General features: G+C 37.2%; 1 pseudogene; it reads left to right on the top strand.

The window, feature by feature from the left end:
• Positions 1-357: 357 nt before the first annotated feature.
• Positions 358-834, top strand: LOC111139487 (annotated as a pseudogene).
• Positions 835-6,694: the final 5,860 nt, after the last annotated feature.

The raw sequence follows: 6,694 nt of genomic DNA, 5'->3' as shown, positions 1-6,694 counted from the left end.
TACATTAATTCTAATTTGGGGAAATTAAAATTGGTATGAGAATATAAATGTAACATGAAACCTCCCATGTTGAGCAATTAAGTCATAATAGGTAAACACTGATCATTTATTTGACCAAAATATATGTATTTAAGCTAGTGTGGAGGGTTTACTTGCTATTATGTCAAATGCATCTCTAAATGATACACTGGCAAATATAATTGAAATATATTAGTAATGCTTGACCCCCAGGCTCAGTCCTATGAGCTGGATCAGGGAGCTCCCTGTCTCCACCTCCACATCCAGCAGAAAGTCGTTATGTGACTAACACATTTTCATCAGATTTACTCTGATTTACACAGAGGAATGTGACTGTGTATGTGCACTGCCAAGAAATGTGGATTTAGGTTCCAGCCTCCAGCTATTATCTTCGAGAATGAAATAGGGGACAAGTCACCAACGCATCATGCCAGTCTGAAACTTTTCAAAGTTTTCAGACTGCAGCAGAGCTGCTGAACAATTAAAGAATAATCCAGAACACAAGAATGACCTGGAACAAGTATCCCTGAGACAGCTAGAGAAGTTATTCATTTTTTTTTACAAGGTTACTTGTGGGGGCAAATTCTGGCAAAAACAGTGGGACAACTTCAACAAGAAACAACCATTGATCCTGTGGAAGACTTGAACAAACTAGATGACAAAGAACATGCCAAAAGAAAGAGCGTAATGGATGAACTTTTTGAGAAAAATCAGAATGATGATCCAAATTTTGTTTATGATGTTGAAGCTGAGTTCCTACAGGATGAACAACTGCAGTCTTGTGGCTTGGGCACAGAGACAACTGATGAATTCTGATATAAACAACTCAAAAAATTTATTGTGCTAGCAGAAAATCTATACAAATAATGTATAAATATGATTCTAGAAAAATCTGTAAGCAACACTAAATGTACATGTTGGGTCATGTTTGGATTGACCTTGTTACTTTTCAAAACCAGGACATGAGGAGTATCTAGTATGTAGATGCATGAAGAAGTCAGGGAAAACTGAATACAGGAATATGCCTGTAAGGAGTTTACAATCTAGGGATGCCTGGGTGGCTCAGTCTGTTAGGCGTCTGTCTTTGGCTCAAGTCATGATCCCAAGGTCTTGGGGTCAAGTCCCACATCAGGCTTCTTGCTCAGTGGGGAGCCTGCTTCTCTCCCTGCCTGTCATTCCCCCTGCTTTGCTCCCTTTCTCTCTCTCCCTCTGACAAATAAATAAATAAAATCTTTTAAAAAGGAAAGTGGATTGATTCTGAGGTTCAATTTACCGTATCCATTAAAATAATCAAGAAAAGCCTAATCTAGGAACTAAAGTATGAATGTTACAGTCTATTAATATAATTCACCATATCAATTCTGAAAGTAAAAATTTAGATATATATCTCTATAGATTATTTTTTAAAAATTCCAGTATAGTTAACATACAGTGTTTTATTATTAGTTTCATGTGTACAATATGGCGATTCAACAATTCTATACAACTCAGGGCCCATCATGGTAAGGGTACTCCTAATCCCTTCACCTATTTCACCAATCTCCCCACCTACCTCTCCTCTGGTAACCAACAGTTTGTTTTCTGTTTTTTGGTTTGTCTTTTTTTTCTTTATTTGTTTGTTTCTTTAATTCCACATGTGAGTGAAATCATATGGTATTTGTCTTCCTCTGACTGACTTATTTCACTTAGATTTATACCCTTCAGATCCAACCATGTCATTGCAAATGGCAAGATTTCATTCTTTTTTGTGGCTGAGAAACATTCCATTATATATAGACATAACCTCTTCTTTATCCATTCGTCTATTGATGACCACTTAGACTGTTTCCAATAATTTGGCTATTGTAAATACTGCTCTAATTAACATAGTGGTGCATATATCTTTCTGAATTAGTGTTTTCATGATCTTTGGGTAAATACCCAGTAGTGGAATTACTGAATGATATGGCAATTCTATTTTTAATTTTTTGAGGAAACTCCATACTGTTTTCCATGGTGGTTGCACCAGTCTGCATTCCCAACAACAGTGTACAAGTGTTCCTTTTTCTCTACATCCTCACCAACACTTGTTGTTTCTCATATTTTTTTTATTTTAGACATTCTGACAGGTGTGAGGTGACATTGTGGTTTGATTTGCATTGCCCTGTTGATGAGTGATGCTGAATATCTTTTCATATGTCTGTTTAACAATTTGTATATCTTCTTTGGAGAAATGTCTGTTCATGTCTTCTGCCCATTTTAATTTTTTTATTATTATTTTTTTAAAATGTTACATGCTATCAGTATTATTGCCGTCATTATAATCCTTACTTTTCAGAGAGCCATACAGACATGTTCAGGGGCATGGTGAGACATATATTAACATGTTTTTTTTTAATAAACATATAATGTATTTTTATCCCCAGGGGTACAGGTCTGTGAATTGCCAGGTTTACACACTTCACAGCACTCACCATAGCACATACCCTCCCCAATGTCCATAACCCCACCCCCCTCTCCTGACCCCCCTCCCCCCAGCAACCCTCAGTTTGTTTTGTGAGATTAAGAGTCACTTATGGTTTGTCTCCCTCCCGATCCCATCTTGTTTCATTTATTCTTCTCCTACCACCCTAACCCCCCACGTTGCATCTCCACTTCCTCATATCAGGGAGATCATATGATAGTTGTCTTTCTCCAATTGACTTATTTCACTAAGCATGATACCCTCTAGTTCCATCCACGTCATCGCAAATGGCAAGATTTCATGTCTTTTGATGGCTGCATAGTACTTCATTGTATATATACACCACATCTTCTTTATCCATTCAGCTGTTGATGGACATCTAGGTTCTTTCCATAGTTTGGCTATTGTAGACTGCTGCTGTAAACATTCGGGTGCATGTGCCCCTTCGGATCACTACGTTTGTATCTTTAGGGTAAATACCCAGTAGCGCAATTGCTGGGTCATAGGGTAGTTCTATTTTCAGCTTTTTGAGGAACCTCCATGCTGTTTTCCAGAGTGGTTGCACCAGCTTGCATTCCCACCAACAGTGTAGGAGGGTTCCCCTTTCTCTGCATCCTTGCCAGCATCTGTCATTTCCTGACTTGTTAATTTTAGCCATTCTGACTGGAGTGAGGTGGTATCTCATTGTGGTTTTGATTTGTATTCCCCTGATGCCGAGTGATGTGGAGCACTTTTTCATGTGTCTGTTGGCCATCTGGATGTCTTCTTTGCAGAAATGTCTATTCATGTCTTCTGCCCATTTCTTGATTGGATTATTTGTTCTTTGGGTGTTGAGTTTGCTCAGTTCTTTATAGATTTTGGACACTAGCCCTTTATCTGATATGTCGTTTGCAAATATCTTCTCCCATTCTGTCAGTTGTCTTTTGGTTTTGTTAACTGTTTCCTTTGCTGTGCAAAAGCTTTTGATCTTGATGAAATCCCAATAGTTCATTTTTGCCCTTGCTTCCCTTGCCTTTGGCGATGTTCCTAGGAAGACGTTGCTGCGGCTGAGGTCAAAGAGGTTGCTGCCTGTGTTCTCCTCAAGGATTTTGATGGATCCCTTTCTCAGATTGAGGACCTTCATCCATTTTGAGTCTATTTTCATGTGTGGTGTAAGGAAATGGTCCAATTTCATTTTTCTGCATGTGGCTGTCCAATTTTCCCAACACCATTTGTTGAAGAGGCTGTTTTTTTTCCATTGGACATTCTTTCCTGCTTTGTGGAAGAGTAGTTGACCATAGAGTTGAGGGTCTATTTCTGGGCTCTCTATTCTGTTCCCTTGATCTATGTGTCTGTTTTTTGTGCCAGTACCATGCTGTCTTGATGATGACAGCTTTGTAATAGAGCTTGAAGTCCGGAATTGTGATGCCACCAACTTTGGCTTTCTTTTTCAATATTCCTTTGGCTATTCGAGGTCTTTTCTGGCTCCATATAAATTTTAGGATTATTTGTTCCATTTCTTTGAAAAAAAATGGGTGGGGATTTTGATAGGGATTGCATTAAATGTGTAGATTGCTTTAGGTAGCATGGACATTTTCATAATATTTGCTCTTCCAATCCAGGAGCATGGAACATTTTTCCATTTCTTTGTGTCTTCCTCAATTTCTTTCATGAGTACTTTATAGTTTTCTTCTGCCCATTTTTAAATTGGATTATTTGTTTTTTTTTGTTGGTGAGTTGTATAAATTCCTTATATATTTTGGATAGTAACCCTTTATTGGATATATCATTTGCAAATATCTTCTCCCATTCAGTAAGTTGTCTCTTAGTTGTGTTGATGGTTTCCTTTGCTGTGCAGAAACCTTTTATTTTGATGTAGTCCCAATAATTTATTTTTGCTTTTGTGTCCATTGCCTCAAGCAACATATCTAGAAAGATGTTGCTATGACTGATGTCAGACTGTGCTCTCTTCTAGGATTTTAATGATTTCAGGCCTCACAATTAGTATTTAATCCATTTTGAATTTATTTTTGTGTATGGTGTAAGAAAGTGGTCCAGTTTCATTCTTTTCTATGTAGCTGTCTGGTTTTCCCAAGACCATTTGTTGAAGAGATGTGTTTTTTTCCCATTGCATATTCTTGCTTCCTTTGTCAAAGATTAATTGACCACATAATCATGGGTTTAGTATGAGGCTCTCTATTCTGTTCCTTTAACTTATGTGACTCTTTTTGTGCCAGTACCACAGTATTTTTATTACTACAGGTTTTTAGTACCTCTTGATATCTGGGATTGTGAAACTACCAATTTTGTTCTTCTTTCTCAAGACTGCTTTGTCTATTCAGGGTCTTTTGTGGTTTCATACAAATTTTAGGATTATTTGTTCTAGGATTATTTGGGTAGTATGGACATTTTTAACAATATTTGTTCTTCTAATCCATAAGCATGAAAAAATCTTTCTGAGAAGGGGCGGATGGCTGAGGAGTAGGGACCCTATTTCAACCAGACCCCTGAGTTGAGCTGGATGTCTACCAGACCACTCTGAACATTCATGAAACATCCTGAGATGTAAGAAGATATCTGTTACAATGTGTCATTCAAAGCCACCATTTCCTTTTTGATTTCCTGTTTGGATGATCTATCCTTTGATATAAGTAGGGTGTTAAAGTCTCCTATTATTATATTACTACCGATTATTCCCTTTATATTTGGTATTAGCTGCTTTAAGTATTTTGGTCCTCCCATGTTGAGCACATGGATATTTACAATTGTTACATCTTCTTGTTGAATTGATCCTTTTATGATTATGTAGTATCCTTTGTCTCTTATTATAGTTTTTTTAAAGATTTTACTTATTTATGAGATAGAGAATACAAGCAGGGGGAGCAGCAGAGGGAGAGGAAGAAGTAGGCTCCCTGCTGAGCAGGTAGCCTGATATGGGGCTCCATCCCAGGACCCTGAGATCATGACCTGAGCTGAAGTCAGATGCTTACCTGACTGAGCCACACAGGCACCTCTAGTCTTTAGTTTAAAATCATTTTGTCCAGGGGAGTGGGGCCAAAAAAGTCTATTTTGTCCAACCTAAATATTGCTACCCCAACTTTTCTCTTCCATTTGCATGGTAAATAAATGCTTTGCCATCTTTTCAGTATCAATCCACATCATGTCTTTAGGTCTGAAATGAGTCTTTTATAAGCAGCATATAAATGAATCTTGCTTTTTTTTTTTTTTTTTTTGGTATGGAGACAGAGAAAATATTTTATTAAGTAAAAGAAAAATAAATAGATTCTACAAAACAAAAAGATGGATTCTATGTAATAATTACTATCCAATAAAAATATAATGGGAAATGACACCTCACAAGAACACAATTTTACAGTTATCATTAAGAGGACAGGCATCAAATGAAATAGATTAAATTCTTAGTACTGACACACATGAGGTGATAGAGCCATTATGATGTGCTCAATTCTGGCATGTAAGTCTACAAATTGTAGTGGAAGAATACGTCTTTCCACAAAACCAGATGCTCAGTATGCAAACTACACATCGTAAAGACCAGAGATCTCAAGATAATGTCTGTATTTAAGTTATTTCAAATAAACAATATCCACTTTATTTTTTTTTAAAGATTTTATTTATTTATTTGACAGAGAGAGATCACAAGTAGGCAGAGAGGCAGGCAGAGAGAGAGAGAGAGAGAGAGGAGGAAGCAGACTCCCTGCAGAGCAGAGAGCCCGATGTGGGGCTCGATCCCAGGACCCTGAGATCATGACCTGGGCCGAAGGCAGAGGCTTAACCCACTGAGCCACCCAGGCACCCCCCACTTTATTTTTTAATCCATTCCCTCACCCTATGTCTTTTTATTGGAGTGTTTGGTCCCTTTACAGTCAAAGTAATTATTGATAGGTATATACTTATTCCCTGTTTGTTACTTGTTTTATGGTTGTTTTTGTAGTTATCTGCTCCTTTCTTCTCTTGCTCTCTTCTCTCATTGTTTGCTGTCTTTCTTTAGTGATATACTTGGATTCCTTTCTCTTTATTTTTATGTATCTATTACCAGTTTTTGATTTGTGGGTACCATTGGGTTTATATATAACATCTTAGGCATATAGCAGTCTATATTAAGTTGATGGTTGCTTTAGTTTGAACCCATTCTTCACTCTATGCCCTCCTCTATTTTAGGTATATGGTGTCATATTTTACATTCTTTTATTTTGTGAATCCCTTGACTGATATTTATAGATATACTTAATT

Source organism: Enhydra lutris, unplaced genomic scaffold (assembly GCF_002288905.1).
Source record: "Enhydra lutris kenyoni isolate GAN:26980312 unplaced genomic scaffold, ASM228890v2 scaffoldscaffold110, whole genome shotgun sequence".
Classification (NCBI taxonomy): Eukaryota; Metazoa; Chordata; class Mammalia; order Carnivora; family Mustelidae; genus Enhydra; species Enhydra lutris.
Note: the sequence above shows the minus strand (reverse complement) of the source record. Positions and strands in the feature narration are given on the sequence as shown.